General features: G+C 38.8%; 1 protein-coding gene and 1 non-coding gene across 4 annotated transcripts in view; both read right to left on the bottom strand.

Annotated features, from left to right (window-relative positions):
• Positions 1 to 15,660, bottom strand: part of PIK3CB (phosphatidylinositol-4,5-bisphosphate 3-kinase catalytic subunit beta) — a 175,603-nt gene extending 159,943 nt beyond the window's left edge. Inside the window, exon 1 of one of the 3 annotated variants that reach the window (XM_042954650.1) lies at positions 15,578 to 15,660. The gene's annotated coding sequence lies outside the window, so the exon portion shown is untranslated. Of the gene's footprint in view, positions 1 to 14,974; positions 15,178 to 15,349; positions 15,539 to 15,577 lie in introns of those variants that run through there. The other 2 variants (XM_042954656.1, XM_042954657.1) reach the window with 2 other exon arrangements.
• LOC122199055 lies at positions 7,530 to 7,633 on the bottom strand. Its single transcript, XR_006193325.1, has one exon. It is a non-coding gene; the product is annotated as a small nucleolar RNA U13 (small nucleolar RNA).
• Positions 15,661 to 19,007: the final 3,347 nt, after the last annotated feature.

Genomic DNA, 19,007 nt, shown 5'->3' with positions numbered 1-19,007 from the left:
ACTTTTACAGTTTAATGAATATGTAGCAAAATGTTAACAAGCAGATGATATACAGAAAGAAAACCTAGGGCATGAATAATCTCCTGATTAACAACCATAATACTTAGCAAATCACATTTATTAATGAAATTTAAAAAGAAAATAGAATTATTCAGCAAAAAGAAAGTACTGATATATGTTACAGTATGGATGAACCTTAAAAATATTATGCCAAGTACAAGAAGACAATCACAGAAGACTGCGTAATAGGCAAATCTACAGAGATAAAGTAGATTAGCCATTGCTTAGAGATGGGGCATGGATGGGATTGAACAATGATAGCTAAAAGATTTCTTCTCACACTGATAAAAAATGTTCTAAAATTGATTTTTGTATGTATTGGAATATACTAAAAACTACTGAATTATACACTTTCAATGGATGAACTGTATGGTATGCAATTACATATACACACATACACACACGCACACATATATATGTATAATCAATAAACCTATTGTCAAAAAAAATTGAGAAAAACTCTCACCACTGTACAAAAAAATGTTTATTTTCAGCCAGGGTGTATGCACACACACAGGCATGTACTCAAGTGGGAGAAAGTAAGAGAGAGAGGAAAGGAGAGAAAGAGAGAGGGAGGGAGGCGGAGGGAGAGGGTGAGAGAGGGAAAGAGGGAGGGAGACAGAGGGAGAGAATCCCAAGCTGACTCCATGCTGTCAATGTAGAACCCAACATGGGGCTCAACCCCATGAACCATGAGATCATGATCTGAGCCAAAACCAAGAGTCAGACACCTAACTGACTGAGCCACCTAGGCACCCCTCGCCACTTTTAATCAACATTGTACTGAATGAACTTCTAGTAACCACAATCAGACAAGAAAAAAGAAATAAAAGGCATCCAAATTGGGAAGGAAGAAGTAAAACTGTCATTATTTGCAGATTACATGATAGGATATTTAGAAAACCCTAAAGACTTCACCAAAAAAATCTATTAGAACTGATAAATTCAGTGAAGTTGCAAGACACAAATCAAGATATAAAAATCTGCTGCATTTCTATACACTACCAACGAAATAGAAGAAGAAAAACTCAGGAAACAATCCCATTTACAAGTGCATCAAAAAGAATAAAATAACTAGGAATAAGAATCACTAAATTCTACTCCTGAAACCAACACTACACTATTAAGTTAGCCAACTGGAATTTAAATAAATAAATAGGAATAAATTTAACCAAAGAGGTGAAAGAACTGTATTCTAAAAACTATAAGACACTGAGAAAAAAATTCAAAGTTGACACAAATAAATGGAAAGATACACCTGCTCAAAGACTGGAAAAAATATTGTTAAAATGTCCATACTACCCACAGCACTCTACAGATTCAACACAATCCCTATCAAAATACCAATAGTACTTTTTGAAGAACTCTAGCGAATAATCCTAACATTTATAAAGTAAAACAAAAACCCAAATAGCAAAGACAATCTTGACAAAGAACAAAGCTGGAGGTATCACAATCCCAGTTTTCAAGCTATACTACAAAGTTACAGTAATCAAAACAGCATGGTACTGGCACAAAAACAGACATATATACATCAATGGAATAAAACAGAAAGCCAGAAATAAACCCATACTTACATGCTCAATTAATTAATCTACATCAAAGAAGGCAAAATATACAATGGGGAAAAGACAGTCTCTTCAATGAATGGTGCTGGGAAAAGTGGACAGCTACATGCAAAAGAATGAAACCAAACCACTTTCTTACACCTTACACAAAAAATAAACTCAAAATGGATTAAGGAGCTAAATGTGTGACCTGAAACCATAAAACTAAACTTAAATAGTAATCTCTTGGACATCAACCTTGGCAATATTTTTCTGGATCTGTCTCCCCAGGCAAGGAAAACAAAAGCAAAAATAAACCACTGGGACTACATCAAACTAAAAAGCTTTTGCACAGCAAAAGAAACCATCAACAAAACAAAAAGGGCAACCTAAAGAATGGGAGAAGAGGGGCGCCTGGGTGGCGCAGTCGGTTAAGCGTCCGACTTCAGCCAGGTCACGATCTCGCGGTCCGTGAGTTCGAGCCCCGCGTCAGGCTCTGGGCTGATGGCTCGGAGCCTGGAGCCTGTTTCCGATTCTGTGTCTCCCTCTCTCTCTGCCCCTCCCCCGTTCATGCTCTGTCTCTCTCTGTCCCAAAAATAAATAAAAAAATAAAAAAAAAAATGTAAAAAAAAAAAATAAAAAAAAAAAATAAATAAAAAGAATGGGAGAAGATACCTGCAAATGATATATCTGATAAGGAGTTAATAGCCAAAATATATAAAGAACATGGGGCTCCTGACTGGCTCAGTCAGTGAAGCATGTGACTCTTGATCTTGGGTCATCAGTTCAAGCCCCACGTTGGGTGTAGAGCTTACTTAAAAAATTTTCTGAAAACTAAAAATTTAAAAATATGTATATATAAAGAACTTTTACAACTCAACACCAAAAAACAATCTGATTAAAGAATGGGCAGAGAGAGGTAGTTGGCTGACTCAATTGGTAGAGCATGTGACTCTTAATCTTGGGGTTGTGAGTTCAAGTTCCACTTTTTAGGTGTAGAGATTACTTAAATCTTGGGGCGCCTGGGTAGCTCAGTTGGTTAAGTGTCCAACTTCAGCTCAGGTCATGATCTTGAGGCTAATGAGTTCGAGCCCCACATCAGGCTCTTTGCTGACAGCTCAGAGCCTGAAGCCTGCTTCAGATTCTGTGTCTCCCTGTCTCTCTGCCCCTCCCCCACTCACACTCTATCTCTCTGTAAAAAATAAAAAATAAGTCTTAAAAAAATAAAAATAAATAAAATCTTAAATGTTCAGTTAATAAATAAAATTTTCTAAAAATTGGGCAGAGAACCTGAATAGACATGCTTCCAAAGACATACAGACAGCCAATAGACATTATGAAAAGATGCTCAACATCACTAATCATCTGGAAATGCAAATCAAAACCACAATCTCACTAATCAGAATGGCTACTATCAAAAACATAAAAAATAGTAAGTGTTGGTAAGGATGTGAAGAAAAGGGAACCCTCGTGCACTGTCAGTGGGAATGTAAATTAGTACAGCCACTGCGGAAAACACTATGGAGGGTCCTCCAAAGACTAAAAATAGAAATACCATACAATCCAGTAATTCCACTTCTGAGTATTTACCCAAAGAAAACAAAACTGCTATATGCACCCCATATTTACTACAGCATTATTTATAATAGCAAAGGTATGGAAGCAACCTAAATGCCCACTGATATAGATGAATGGATAAAGATATAGTATATATACAAAATGGAAGATTACTCAACCATTAAAAAGAATGAAATTTTGCCATTCATGACAATATGGATTGACCTAGAGGTTGTTATGTTAAGTGAAATAAGTCAGAGGAAGACAAATACCGTATGGTTTCATTTATATGTGAAGTGTAAAAAACAAAACAACAACAAAAGAAAGAGCAACAGACTCCTCATAAATACACAGAACTAGGGATTGCCAGAGGGTAGAGGTTGGGGGATAGGTGAGATAGGTAAAGGGGATTGGCAAAATAGGTTAAGGAAGTTGATACAAACCTCCAGTTATAAAAAAAAAAAAAAAAGTCACAGGATGAAAAGAACAGCATAGGGAATACAGTCATTAATACTGTAATAGCTCTATACCTGGAGCTAGTACGATACTGTATGATAACCACACTGGAGTTAAAATTAATATTGTAATAACTCTGTACCGTGTTATATGGTAACTACACTTATCTTGGTGAGCATTTCATAATGTATATAATTGTTAAATTACTATGTTGTACACACGAAACTAATATAGTATGTCCAATTGTACTTAATTAAAATTAAATAAATTTAGAGGGGGACCTGGCTGGCTCAGTTGGAAGAGCATGCAACACTTGATCTAGGGGTCATGAGTTCAAGCCCCACACTGAGTGTAGAGATTACATTAAAAAATGACATCTTTAAAAAAATAAATAACAAAATTAAATAAGAACAGATAAAATGTTTATATAGAAAAAAGTAAAGAACTTTTTCATACACACCTAATGGCTGAGACACCGAATAAAAACCGAACAAGTCCACTGAGTACAGAAATAGATGAAAGGAAAATGATTGATTTTAGAATACTTCTATGCAGATCGCTAAAGAGCTATGCACACTGTGTAGATTAGGACTATCTACCATTCACGATGCAATATACATTAGTTTCCCTTTCCCTATATAATTCCAACCTCTGCAATTTATATAATTTAAAAAAAGGAAATTAAAAAAATAATAATAATAAAATAAAAAAAGAGGAAATGTGATATTCAAACGCAATTCCAAGTCTTCATGTGTCATACCTAAGAAATAATGATTGTATCTAAAGATTCAGTTCAAAGATGTTCACTATAAGGTTATTCATAACAGCAAAGTAAGTTTAATCTTATCTAATTAAGCTTTTGTTGAATACTTTTGTTATTAAATTGTATTACATCCATGTGGCAGTAGAACTTTAAACTTTTTTTAATAAATGTTTACTCCTTTTTGAGACAGAACACGCAACTGAGTGGGGGAGGGAGAGGTGGGGGACAGAGCATCCAAAGTGGGCTCCATGCCAACAAGAGGGGCACCAACTCACAAACTGAGCATCCCCTTCTATGTGTCTGAATACTATTAATGATAGATATAATGTTCATGCTCACATTCTTTTCTCATGTGAATGTGGGGGAGGGGGGAGGCCAAACAGCACAAATGTAATGCTTATCTATTCATTTTTTTAATTAAAGGATTAATAACTGTAATCTACTGGTTCATTTATTCAAAAGTGAATTCATGAAACAAAAGTAAATTTATGTCTACCTTCCTCTATTCCCAACACTTTAGGATCCAGTTTAGCAAGATGTTTCAATATAGCACCCAACAAATTACCTAGGCAGGAGAGGAAAAAATACTTCAGAGTTTTCGTATTTGAAAATTCTGTAAAGATGATCTACACCCACTTACTAGAACATCTAATAATACCAGATCATACATTAAGCATTTTTGTTAGCTACATATATATAACAAAGCATAAAACCACAGGTTTCTTTTTTTTTCTCTTCTTTTTTTTTAAGAGAAAGAAAGAGATCATGAGGAGGGGGAAAAGTCGGGGAGAGGGCAAAAGAGAGAGAGAGAATATCTTACACAGGCTCCATGCTCAGCACGGAGCACAATGCGGGGCTGGATCCCACAACCTTGGGATCAAGACCTGAGCCAAAACCAAGAATCAATGCTCAACCCAATGAGCCATCTAAGCACCCTTAAAACCACATACTTTCTAACTATAAAGCCAAGGCAAAAGCAAAGCTTTTTATACATTCAAAACAAAGGCATACTACATCAAATAATTTGTTTTTTTTTTAATGTTTATTTATTTATTTTCAGAGAGATAAACAAGAGAGCAAGAATAGGAGAGGAGCAGAGAAACAGGGAGAGAATCCTAGGCAGATTCTGCACTGCCAGCTGGGGAGTCCAACACAGGGCTCAATCATGACCTGAGCTGAAATCAAGAGTCTGACGCTTAACCAACTGAGCTATCCAGGAGCCCCAATTTTTTGACTCATAACTCGTACAATAAAACTAGGCTATATCTATATCAAGTTATTTAAGAGTAGTTAGAAAAAGAAAGTTAATGGTTGAGAGGTGAGTGGGGAGATAAGTAAAATAAATGGATTAAAAGACACAAACTTCTAGTTATAAAATAAATCAAGGAGGTGAAAAATGCAGCATATGGAATACAATCAATAATACTGTAATAACATTGCTTGGTGACAGATGGAGACTATACTTATCATGGTGAGCAATGAGTAATGTATTAAACTGTTGAATACATATATATATATATACACACACACACACCTGAAACTAATACTTCAATTAAAAAAAAAGGTTAAAGGTTCAATGAACAGAAAATTGCATCCTGTTTCCAAATACTACACAGGTAGTGTAAGATGAAGGTGGCGATTATTATACTAAAAAAAACACAACACTTTAAACTTACATAGTATCTTTTAACCTTCCTCTGAAGGGCCTAAAAAATAAAGAACTGTATGATGCAATCAGTTAAAAATATAAATTCTAGGGGCACCTGGCTGGCTCAGCCGGTGGAGCAAAACACTCTTGCTCAGGGTTGTAAGTTCAAGCTTCATGTTGGGTGTAGAGAGTACTTAAAAATAAAATCTTAAAAAGAAAGAAAGAAAGAAAGAAAGAAAGAAAGAAAGAAAGAAAGAAAGAAAGAAAGAAAGAAAGAAAGAAAGAAAGAAAGAAAGAAAGAAAATACACGTAAATTCTAGAGTCAGATCTGAGTTTGAAACCTGACTTTTCCTCAACTATGTGATGCTTGGCATGTTAACATCCCCCAAAGCTTCAGTTTCCTTATCTCTTAAGCAAGGATATCATCACTACCTTCATTTCAAGTTTATGAAGATAAAATCTAGGAAGGCCACTAAGCATAACATGGCATGTAAGTAAGCATACAATAAATGTTAACTACTATTATAGTCTAATCCCATATAGTAAGCACAAAGAGCAAGTTCTTTTTTTTTTTCTTCTCCCCTTATTTTCTGAATTTCATATGGTACAAAAGGTATTACATACTTGAACATATTCAAATAGAAGGTTCTTTCCATTCTTTGGGCCAACCTTCCTTCAGAGGCAAAAGAGCGGTTTTTCTAACGGGCTATATTGACAGCCACAACTTTAAATGACAAAAAATGATATAAAATAAAAGGAGGGGCACCTGGCTGGAGCAATTGGTGAAGCATGTGACACATGATTTCCAGGTTGTAAATCGAGCCTCACATTGAGCTTGAGATTACTTTAAAAAGAAAAAAAGAAAGAAAGAAAGAAAGAAAGAAGAAAAAAAGAAAGGAAGAAAGAGAAAAAGAAAGGAAATAGGTGACAATATACAGAATTAAAGAAATCATAAATTCTTCACAAGTTAAGGATGAAATCATTGCTGCTGGTTGATATGGCATACATAGCTACCATACACACACACACAGTAGACATTTCTTGTAGGTAGAATCAGGACCTAAAACCCAGAACAATACCAATTACTTAGGAAAAATATTAATAATGAAATGGTGGGTAAAGTATACTAAGACTTAAGACAACCAATGATTTTCAATGAAAATGTGAAAGTTTCCTAACCACCAAAAAAAAAAAGCACCCCAAAATAATTTCAATTGATCACCACCTTGTCAAAACCAACTATCATCTATCTACTCCTATGGATGTTTCCTTAGGCTCTCTAGCAAAAAATAAACATATTAAGAGAATCCCAGATGGTTGTCCCCCAGGACACCCCCCCCCCAAAAAAACTACCTGTAATGAATCTCAATTAAGGGGAATTTTATATATATATATATATATATATATATATATATATATATATATACATACACACACACACACACACACATATATATATATCTAGCTGATAAATATGGAACCTTTTTTTTTTCCCCTATGTCAGACAGGCAATGTGCCAAGGTCGTAACAAGGTTTAAGGGAGGCACATATCACACAACAGCATGAACACCCAATCATCATGCTTATGAACTACAAGAGGATCAGAAACCTAACTTTTTTAAAATATACAACTGGAGAGGTAAGTTTTAGCTAACAAATTATAATTTTTGTTCAGATAACATAACAGCAGCAATTTGTAATGATTTATAAACACTGCTTTTATTAGTATATAAATACAAGACCTACACTAAATTGGTAGTTCAAGAGTACAAAATTTTAGGCAGCTATTACCTGCCCATGGGCCCTGTCCTCATGCTTTAATAACACATTTTTGCACCAAAAAAAAAAAAAAAAAAAAAAAAATACACAATTTTAACTGACCATATTTCAACGATTTAATAGAAATTAATTACTGTGTAAGTAACTTGTCAGAGGTAGTAGTAAGTGGTCTGGCTACAAAAACTGAGCATCTCGGGGCGCCTGGATGGCTCAGTCCGTTAAGCATCCCACTCTTAGTTTCGGCTCAGATCATGATCTCATGGTTTGTTGACTCTAAGTCCTGTATCAGGCTCCGCACTGACTGTGGGGAGCCTGCTTGGAATTCTCTTTCTCCCTCTCTCTCTGCCCCTCCCCTGCTCTTGCCCGAGCTCTCTCTCTCTCAAAATAAACTCCAAAAAAAAAAAGAGAGAGAGAGAGACAATCTCTATTTCAAACTGCAGTTTTTCAGTTTAATTCCTCTGAAAATTGTTGAAAATTTAAATTTTTAAATAAACATTAAAGAAAACTTCAAATTGCATTAAACTTATAATTCTCATGGTCTGAAGTACTCATTATTTAAATCATGAAAGCTCAATCATTTAAACTAGTAAGGAGCAAATGTCTCAAAATGGAGTTTGCCCTTTTGTTGACAGTCACCTCAAATTTCTTCCAGTGGCTCAGCAGGTAAGGAATTCATGGAATTCAGGTCTTCGAGGTCTAGTAAGCACTGTGGTTAAACCACCCAGTCAACACCAAATTATGTAGGGCAAAGCCTGTTCATTATCTAATTCCTTTGACCCCTCCCATCCTTTCCCTACTTCACAATTGCCAATACTTCTATATGGTAGGAGATAGATACGAAATTAGTAAATATTACAGTTATTAGAAATGCAAGGAAAAACTATCGTCAGGAATGTGGTTAAACTGCAGTTTAAATAAAGCTTCTGGATTACTCATGGATTTCTTTTAATCCACATAATCCTTCTCCTGAAGGCATGGATAATCAGGATCGCATTTCCCCTGAAGACAAGTAAGCATTTGCCTGGTGGTCTCCCAAGTGATTCCAGCACCAGGGGAGGACAGGCTAGAGTCAGGAACAAGCATGTCAGTTCTTCCTAGCTTGCACCAGAGGACTGTGAGTTGCAGACCTGGCTCTAGCAATACCACAACAGAGAGGATGGTCCAGCAGTAAATACACCCAGTTAAAAGGGCAATGATAACCTCAAGCGAACTGCTTTGAATACTGCAGGAAATGAGGAGGTATGCATTCTTGGCGAAGAGGTGGGGGAAAACAGATCCTGAAGCCAGGATTCAGGGTAAGGATTTGTGAATTTTGTAAGGAAATGATGAAGTTTCTACATTATTAACTGCTTTAGGTTGAAACTAATATATATAAGATAAATGAAAGCTACATTTGCAACACACCATAGTTATACAGATAGCATATCCTCCCTTCAATCCCTAGGAAAGTTGAATGGTTAAAAACAACTTTAAGTGCTAGGAAAAAATAGGCTAGCAGAAAGTGACAATGCTAGAGAGAAGTTAGGAAGAAAAACTGAGACTTCATAACATAATCCTTGGCAAAATTAATCTCTAGCTAACCCTGCAAGAGCAGTAAATGGGAAGTCTAGATTTACCAGAGAGATGAATCCATTATTATCACAGACTTAGCCTCCAAATTCTCTTAGATGGTCCTTTATAGAAGCTGACATTATGGGATTCACCTCACTTGACAGTTTTCAGAAGTTATACAGTAATTTTTTAATTTAAAGCCTTTATAAACATTCCTTCATCTACAAGGGTAATTAGTTTATTGCATGTTGAAGACTGGAATTATCTCATTTATATTTCCAAAAGAAAACCAACAATTAGGGTGATCAGTTATCCACTCATTCTAGTTCTAACATAGTTCTAACATATTCTAGCCATGAAAAATTTTCTCTTTAAAACACAAATAAGGGCTCCTGGGTGGCTCAGTTAAGCATCTGACTTCGGCTCAGGTCATGATCTCATGGTTCATGGGTTTGAGACCTGGGTCAGGCTTCATGCTGACAACTCAGAGCCTGGAGCCTGCTTCAGAACCTGCTTTGAATTCTGTGATTCCCTCTCTTTCTGCCCCTCCCCAACTCACCCTCTGTCTCTCTCTCTCTCAAAAATGAATAAATATTTTTACAAATAAATAAAATGAATCCAAGTGCTCAGAATGAGAAGGGAGAGGACTACAAAGGAGTAACACAAGGGAATTCTTTGAGGTGTTGGAATTGTTCTGTATACTGTTAGTGGTGGCTATGATTACAAAAATCTATGCGTGTGTTAAAACTCAGGATGGGAGCGCCTGAGTGGCTCAGTTGGTTAAGCATCTGACTCTTGATTTTGGCTCAGGTCACGATTTCAGGGTTTGTGAGATTTGAACCCCATGTTAAGCTTTGCACTGACAACATGGAGCCTGCTTGGGATTCTCTCTCTCCCTCTCTCCCTGCTCCTCCCTGGCTCATACTCTCTCCCCCTCAAAATAAATAAATAAACATTTAATAATAATAAAAAAAAAAAAAACAACCCAGGACTGTATATGAAAAAAATTGAGTTTTGACAAACCAAAGAAACAGACTTAACTACAGAGAACAAACTGATGGTCGCCAGAGGAGCGGTGGGTGGATGATGGGTGAAATTAGGTGATAGGCAATAAAGATTATACTTATCACAATGAGCACTGAGTAATGAATACAATTGTTGAATCATTTACACCGTATACCTAAAACTAATACACTGTACATTAACTGTACTGAAAACATTTTTAATTAATTTTAAAAATTAGAGTTTTACTGTATATAAAATTTTTTAAATTCAATGTCATCCTCTTTTAGAAATGTCTTTTTATCAAAATCTCTTTGGCCATCTAAAAAAATAGGGGCACCTGAGTGGCTCAGTCGGTTGAGTGTCCGACTCTTGATTTTGGCTCAGGTCATGATCCTAGGGTCCTGGAATCCAGCCCCATGTCTGCCTCCATGCTGATTGTGGATAATATGATAATAATTAATTTTAATATTTAAAAATATTTATCTAAAAGTGTATTATATATTTACTGTACATCATATATTATACAAAAATTATATATTTATATGAAATTTATATAAAAAGTTTTTATTTAATGAATAATAATAAACAAGTCTATTGAAAAAGAAAGGTCTAAATTAGAGACACAATCTGCATTATCAGAGCAACTAGAACAAACACACTATACACACCCAACCACACATCTAATCCCTTTCATTTTTCTCTCTCTCAACTAGAAGCTTGTGACTCAGAACTATTTAACCTGGAGATAACATAAAGGCTACTATGGAATCTATGGTAGAACAACAACTTAAAAAGGAAGTGCCCCAGTTTGGAGCCAGTCTAAAGAGAAAGCTGGACCCAATGGCTAGAAAATGTAGGCAGAAAGACCTTGACTAGGAGAAGAAAGGCCTCTTCAAGAAAAGGATAGTTTCCTCTCACAAAGCATTACAGCAGCAGACATTAAACTACTGAAGGCTCACAGGTACTCCTTAGAAAAAAAGCCCATACCAATCAGGGAATGAAGAGTGAGGAGAGGGAAAAAATCCAAGTGACAAAATCTGGGGAGGGCAGTGAGAGGTAAGAGGAGTGATAAGGGAAGTTGTCTCACGCCAGCCAAAAAAACTGATGATATTCTCACCTATCTTCCTTTTCTTCTTCTCTTTCACTAAACGTTAAGTCAATATTATTCTTCTAATCTAAGCTTTTCTCCTCCAACATATTTTTTCTCTATTTCTACTTTGACAATGGAATTATACACTCTTTTTTAATTTTTTTTTTTTTTAATAAGAGAGTTCAAGTGGGGGAAAGGCAGAGAGAGAGGGAGAGAGAGACAGAATCCCATGCTTTAAAAATAAAATCCTGAAAAAAAAGAAAGAAAGAAACCAAATGGTAAGAATTTATCCCCAAGACATGATAATTCCAAATCAAATGGTTGAGAAGATGGACACACACATACACATGCATGCACACACACACACACACACACACAGAGGAGCAGGGGTGGGGTCTCCGTTTTTGTTTTTGTTTTTTTAAATAGTGTAATTGAAATAAACACACCTGCTCTCTGCAAACATCCCAACTGCTACCCTATCGGATTTGGTATGCAATACTAAATGAAAGTACCACATTCTAGAACCAATCTCCTCCAGTCAAGACCAAAATTCAATGTCTCAAAAGAACAACACAAGCCTGGAAAACCTGTTTGGTCCCTTATTTACAAAAATACTAATGAACCAGTACACAATGAATAAAAATCACATTTGTTGTTATTAGTGGCTTAATGTCTAGCCTCTTCAGGAGGTACAGCACCCCTTAACCAAGACTGAGGAATAAGGATGCCTAACAGAATACCTCTAGGCCCTCTGATTACTTCCTTATTTGCACAAATCTGGGACCAAAAAGAATAAGTTTGTTCAACACACGTTGAACTTATAATCAAAAGACTGACTTATTTCATTCACACATTCATTCATTCAACATTAATTAAATGTTTTAGGCACTGCTCTGGTTACCAAGAATACCAATATAGAAGACAGACAAGATCCTGGCCCTCAGAGAGTTTAGAGTATGCCGAAGGGGAAAAAAGCCATAACAAATAAATAAGTAAACAAGCAAGATAATAGCAGATAATGCAAGTAAAGAGTATGGATTTACTTCTTAGTGTAATAAGCCACTGAAGCAGGAAAGTGAGTAAAGATCACTCTGATCACTATTTGAAACAGGAAAGCAAGACCAGAGGCAAGAGACCAGGTAAGAAGCTACTGCCCAAGAAGAAATGGGTTGGTGGCAATAAAAACAAAGAAGTAAATATACCTGAAATGTATTTTGGAGGTAAAATTGACAGGGTTTGCTGAAGGACTGATTATGTGGGGAATGGAGGCGCAGTGAGGCAAAGGGATGAATTAAGAATGACCACCAGATATTTCACTTAACAAGGGTGGAGAAGGAGGGCAGAGGGGTGCTGAGGAAGGAAAAGGCTGAGAAACAAATCAAGAGCTCCACTCTGAACGTGTTCAGTTTTGGATGCCTAAAGGCAAATGGAGTGAAGATACCACAAAGGCAGTAAAAGAAATCTAAAGTTCAGGACTGGAGATAAAAATCTGAGCGTCGGGCACCTGGGTGGCTAGTCAGTTGAGAGTCCAACTCTTGATTTCAGCTCAGATCACGATCTCACAGTTTGTGAGATCGAACCCCACATCAGGCTCTGCTCTGATAGCACGGAGCCTGCTTGGGATTCTGTCTCTCCCACTCCCCTCACCACACTCTTGCTCGCTGTCTCAAAATAAATAAACCTTTTAAAAAATCTGAACGTCAACAGCACATGGACAGTGGACATGATGAGATCACCTGGAGAGAGCACAGGTAGAAAAAAAGTAGAGGGAACATAGTGATATTGTTAATAGTATTGTATGGCAACAGATGGTAGCCACACTTGTGGTGAGCACAGCATTATGTAATGTACACGCTTGTTGAATCACTATGTGGTATACCTGAAATTAATGTAACACCGTGTGTTAACTACACTCAAAAAAAAAATTTTTAAGAAAAGAAAAAAGTAGAGGGGATGGGGCACTGGGCTGGCTTAGGCAGCAGAGCATGTGACTCCTGATCTTGGGGTTGTGAGTTCAAACCCTGCATTGGGCACAGATCTTATTTTAAAAAAAGGTTTTTTTTAAGTTGAGGGAATGGCTTGGAAGTGCTAAGGCATTAGGATGTTTTGAATTCAGGGAGAAGGAAAAATCAACAAAAGAGAGAAAGGGAGTGAAGAGAAGGAAACCATAAAAGTGCAGTATCCTGGAAGGTTCTTCTATATAATGTGATTCACTAGTCCATCACCACCCTCCCAAACCTTGTGACACACACCCACTCAAACTCTATAAATAAAAAGACTAAGGCAAAACCAAAAAGACTGAGTGACATCCCCAAAGCCCCAGCTATTAGGGACCCAAGTCCAGGCCTAGAACGAAGCAAGATGGGACTTCTGACCCCTAGCCTTTTCAGCAGCTAGCATAGTACTGCTTCTACTGTCAGGTTCACCAATCTAAAGTGAGGCAAGAGGAAAAATCACAATTTAGGAAGAATGTATCTTAGATTACAAGGTCTAATTTTACTTTTTTTTCTGTGTATTTTGTTCACATTCAAAAATAAGTTGAATCAAAGTATCTGTGGATGAGTCTCTTTACAAAGTAGAAAACACAGTCAAGAGGTGCAAAATGGCAATAAATTAAAAGACAACTCAATTTTCTACACTTCTAAAAAACACCCTAAAGGTCAAAGATCCTCATCAGAGTATGAATCAGGGGTGTAAAACAAAGTTTTTTTGTTCTTAGTCATTTTTGCTTTAGTGAATACAATTTTCATTTTTAAAGCTTATGATTATTACTTGTTTCTACACTTGCCTTCTGAAACTAAGATCTTTATCCTGACCACTGTCTTATGCTACATTATCATGACTTAAACAGTTCTGCTTTTACCATAAAAACCTTACAGCGTTGCATAAAAATCCCCAAATGATTAATGAACTGCTGAGAATACTGACTCGGAGATGATTTTATTAGGAATCACATTTCCAAACATTCACTCAGTGCTTCAAAGTAAGTACTCATCTAATTTAATTATGATGACTTCACCAGACACTAACACTACCCACAATGATGTTTACAAAAGCACTTGTCACTCCCTTCGGATGTAGCAACGCAGAAAAATGAGTCTGTTTCCATATTCCTCGTGTGTTTATACTCTGTAACAAGTGACAGTTAAGTGTGACTTAAGATTATTTAAACTGCAAAGCACTTCCAGTTTGTGTCCCACCATTTTCTATCCTAAGCGAATCCTAAAATTCTTTCGGTCTTATTTCAACAATTGCCACTCAGCACCTGAGACAGGTAGCCCAAGTAAGCCTTAGCAAGAAAGAGACTACAAGATTCTAGTATGGGAAATAGAGGATTCTATTTTGGCCACTGTAAGAGAAAAGTCACCAATATTAGGCAATTTCAGTGGAGGTTACTGCAACACCAGAGCAGTCTGTAAATAAATGTGCCCCCAAACGTACACCCGCAGCCTGGAATCAGCAATGGCTAACGAGAAAAGATGCTGCACCAGGGTTGCTCCTAATAGCTTACCACTTACCGAGCGCTGGCTGATCGGTCATGCACATCATCCAGTCCTATCCTCAAAACAACCCTGTGAAGTACGTATTATTATTCCCATTAACAAATCGGGACACTTGGGCCCAAGGTCCCAGGGCTGGTCAGTGGAGGCGGTGGAATTTGAAAACACGACCGTACCACAACAGCCCAGGATCCCCGCCCCTAAAATGCACTTCTACACAAAAAGGCACCTGAGGGTGGAGAAGCCGCGGGGACGTCCGCAAAGGCGGAGGAGAGACAGGGCGAGGGCGCCGCCTCTCCAGAAAGGGCCCTTCAGGAACGCCACCAAAAGCGCCAGCGGCCGGGGGCTACCGGTCGCGTCTCGGCCGCCCGGTGGCCAGGAAGCGCCGCTCACCTAAGAGAGCCCCGGGAGGGCCGCAGTGGAGCGAAGCGCCCCCGCAGGCCGGCGGGCGGGTGTCCTCCGCGACGGCAGGAAGCGCGCCGCGGGTACACAACTCGCCGGCGCCGCAGGCTGTGGCGGGCTAGAGCGCGCCGCCCGCCCGCGCGGGGGCACCTCACCCGCCGCCGCGACCGCGCCGCCACTCGGCTGCGCCGCATCCGGGTCCCGCGCCGCCGCTCTCACCTGCCCGGTGTTCCGCCGCCGCAGACTCCTGGCTCCGGTTACGCGGTCAGCAGCCCAGGCCACCGCGACAGTCCCGCTGAGGCACCCCCATCCCTGCCTCTCCCGGTCGCCTCCCGCCTGCCCCGCGCGGCGTTACACTGGCCCGCCACCCACAGCCATGGCCCGCTCTGCCGCCGCCGCCGCCGCACCGACCGACGGAGCACGCGCGCGCCGCCGCCGTGCCCGCGCGCGCGCCCACCTCCCCGGCAGGCCTTCCAGCAGCCTTCGCCCCGCCCCGCGCGCTGCTCGGACCAATCCCCGGCCCCGCAGCGGCCGCCGCCAGACCTGCGGGACTGGCCCGGCAAGGCAGAGGGAGAGGCGGTGCTGCCGCCTAGTTCTCTCGGGCTCCCTGCCCTCCTGGGACGCTACTGCTCGCCGTTTCGGCTCCTCTTTGTGGCTTCTGGAAGACAGTGGGATTGGGGATCTCCAACAGGCCGCCTTCAGCAGAGAACCGCCACCTGCCCCGGCTTTCGTAGCCCCCTCCCGAGACACCCTCTGTTCTAGATTTCCTTGTTGGCCTTCGCTTCCCAGTCCCTCTCCCGAATTCCGTTCTGGAACTTTGAACTGACTCCTCGTTGACTGGGCGCAGCCCATCGCTTTTCCCCCTTCTTCTGTCACTCCACTTCTGGAGATGGAGTTGCTAGATTGGCTGCTTCACAGCTGGTTCTTCAAGTCCTGCTATATTAATGGTCATAAAAGCAGAAGTACAGCCTTCCAAGCCCAAGATTATTTTTTTGTGTTCATTTTTGCGACAGTAACAGCTAACATTTGTATGTAGTTCCTTATAGTTTACACAGCCCCCTTTGCTGTGTACCTTATCTCCTGTTATCTTTGGACCTCTACCAGGAAATTTTATAGACTTTCTTAGAGGCACACTTCAATTTCACTTACTGAAAAGCTAAAATCTTAACTTATTGTAAAGCTACTATATCGTAGAGTTATTTTAACTTTTGCTGCTATAATAGCTCAAGCAAATATTTGAGTAACCGAGGATGGAATCTAGAAGTAGAACCTACTATAAAGCAAAGATGGCAAACAGGCCAGTGGTAAAACAGTAGTTTGATAAATTATCCTAGTTTAATTGAATATTTATAATACATCAAAGCTAGAACCATACCACATTCAAAAATAAATTCCAGAAGAATTAAAGATATAAAAATATACAAAACAGGGGCGCCTGGCTGGTTCAGCTGGAAGAGCATGCAACTCTTGATCTGGGGGTCATGAGTTAGAGCCCCACTTTGGGGGTAGAGATTACTTAAATAAATATTTTACATATATATGTATATATATGTGAAACAAACACTTAGAGGGAATTTTTTAAAGAATAGTGATATGACATTTATTTCGTGAGGGGGAAATTTTAAGCCAGACAGGAAGCCCAAAATCATTAAAGAAAAAAATTGTCTACATAAGTATTGTGAAAGTTTTGCATGACATCACAATGACAAGACAAATTAAAGAAAAATGGAATAAAACAACAAAATGTATGGCAGACAGGGGCACCTTGATGGCTCAGTTGGTTAAATGTCTATCTCTTGGTTTCAGCTCAGGTCATGATCTCACAGTTTGTTATGTTGAGCCCTGCATCCAGCTCTTTGCTGACAGTACAGAGCCTGTTTGGGATTCTCTCTCTCCTTCTCTCTCACTCTGCACCCCACCCCCTGCCCTTGCTTTCAAAATAAATAAACTTAAAAAAATAACTTTTAAAAAAATGGGAAACACATTGTATCTCTAACATACATTATCTCTATGTATCAGAAACATAAGAGTTTCTAAAAATGGATTTTTTTTAAGTAAGCTCTCCTGCCCAAGATGGGGCTTGAACTCACAACCCAGAAAGCAGCAGTCACATACTCTACCAAATGAGTCAGCCACATGCCCCTATAAATGGATTTTTTTTTAAAGCCAGCTGGATCAATGTTATAAAAATATAGGCAAGGTATACAAGCAGGCAATTAATGGAAGAGAAAATCCGAGTGGTCCATTGAAAAGATGCTTATTTCACTAATAGTTATGGAAAAACATTAAAACAATAATCCATTTTCCCTCATTAGACTGGCAAACATTAACAAAAGCAATCAATGATACCTGGGGAAAGGAGCCCTGGTACACCTCTGATAGAAGTATAACAGCTGCAAACTTTCTAGAAGTAACCTGGGAATATTTATTAACCTTTAAAATACACACACTTGCCAATTGACCAAAAAATACATTAACTCTGCCCTATGGAAAAGCTAAAGAAAATATCCATAAGGATATACACAAGAATGCTGCAGTGGGTTGAATGTTGACCCTTCTACAGATATATCCACCCAAAACCTGTGAACATAGCCTTATTTGGAAAAAAGGATCTTTACACATGTAATTAAGTTAAGGATCTTGAAATGAGATCATGTTAGAATTAGGATGGGCCCTATATCCAATGACAAGTGTCCTTGTAAGGGAAAGGCCGAAGGAGATTTGAGATACAGAGACACAGAGACAAAGGTGATGTGAACGATGAGGCAGGGAGAAAAAAAAAACGAGGCAGAGATGGGAATGATGCATCTACAAGCCAAAGAATGCCAAGGATCACTGGCAGCTACCAGAAGCTGGAAGAGGGGCATAGAACAAATTCTCCTTCAGAGTGTCTAGAAGGAAACAACCCTGCCAATTCCTTTATTTCAGCCTTGTAGACTTAGGAATTATGAGAGAATAACTTTCTGTTTTAAGTCCCCCAGTTTGTGATAATTTGTTAAAGTAACCACAGGAACCTAAGACAGATGCTTATCATATTGTTTGTGGTGTGAAACAAACACAAACAAACTGGGAACAAGCTGATCGTCCATAGATAATGGGATCTATGAATCAGTTGTCCTGCCTCCATACTATGGAATATCATTTGATGATGAAAATGAGTTAGAACTATTTGTATTGACCCAGAGGGATGTCCAGATATATTGTTAAAGTCAAAAATGCAAATTATAGAGTGATAAAGAGTGGTATGATCCTTTTAGTTTATTTTTGACCATTTATATATGTTTATATGAATATAGAGAAAGGGGTGGAAGGAATTACAGTAGGCTGATCACATTGGATGCCTCAGAGGGCTGAAAGAGGAAGACTTGGGTGGGAGGGAGTTATCTTTTTTAATATGTGTAGATCTTTGAATTATCTTACTCATTTTTTTTTAACTTGATTTAGTTATTTTGAGAGAGAGAGAGAGAGTGCATGCACAAGCAGGGGAGGGCAGAGAAACAGGGAGAAAGAGACAATCCCAAGCAGGCTCTGCACTGTCAATACAGAGCCCCACGCAGGGCTGGAATTCATGAACTTCAAGATCATGACCTGAGCCAAAACCAAGAATCAGTTGCTCAACCAACTGAGCCACCCAGGTGTCCCAAATTGT

The sequence above is a fragment of the Panthera leo genome, chromosome C2 (assembly GCF_018350215.1).
Source record: "Panthera leo isolate Ple1 chromosome C2, P.leo_Ple1_pat1.1, whole genome shotgun sequence".
In the NCBI taxonomy this organism is placed as follows: Eukaryota; Metazoa; Chordata; class Mammalia; order Carnivora; family Felidae; genus Panthera; species Panthera leo.
Note: the sequence above shows the minus strand (reverse complement) of the source record. Positions and strands in the feature narration are given on the sequence as shown.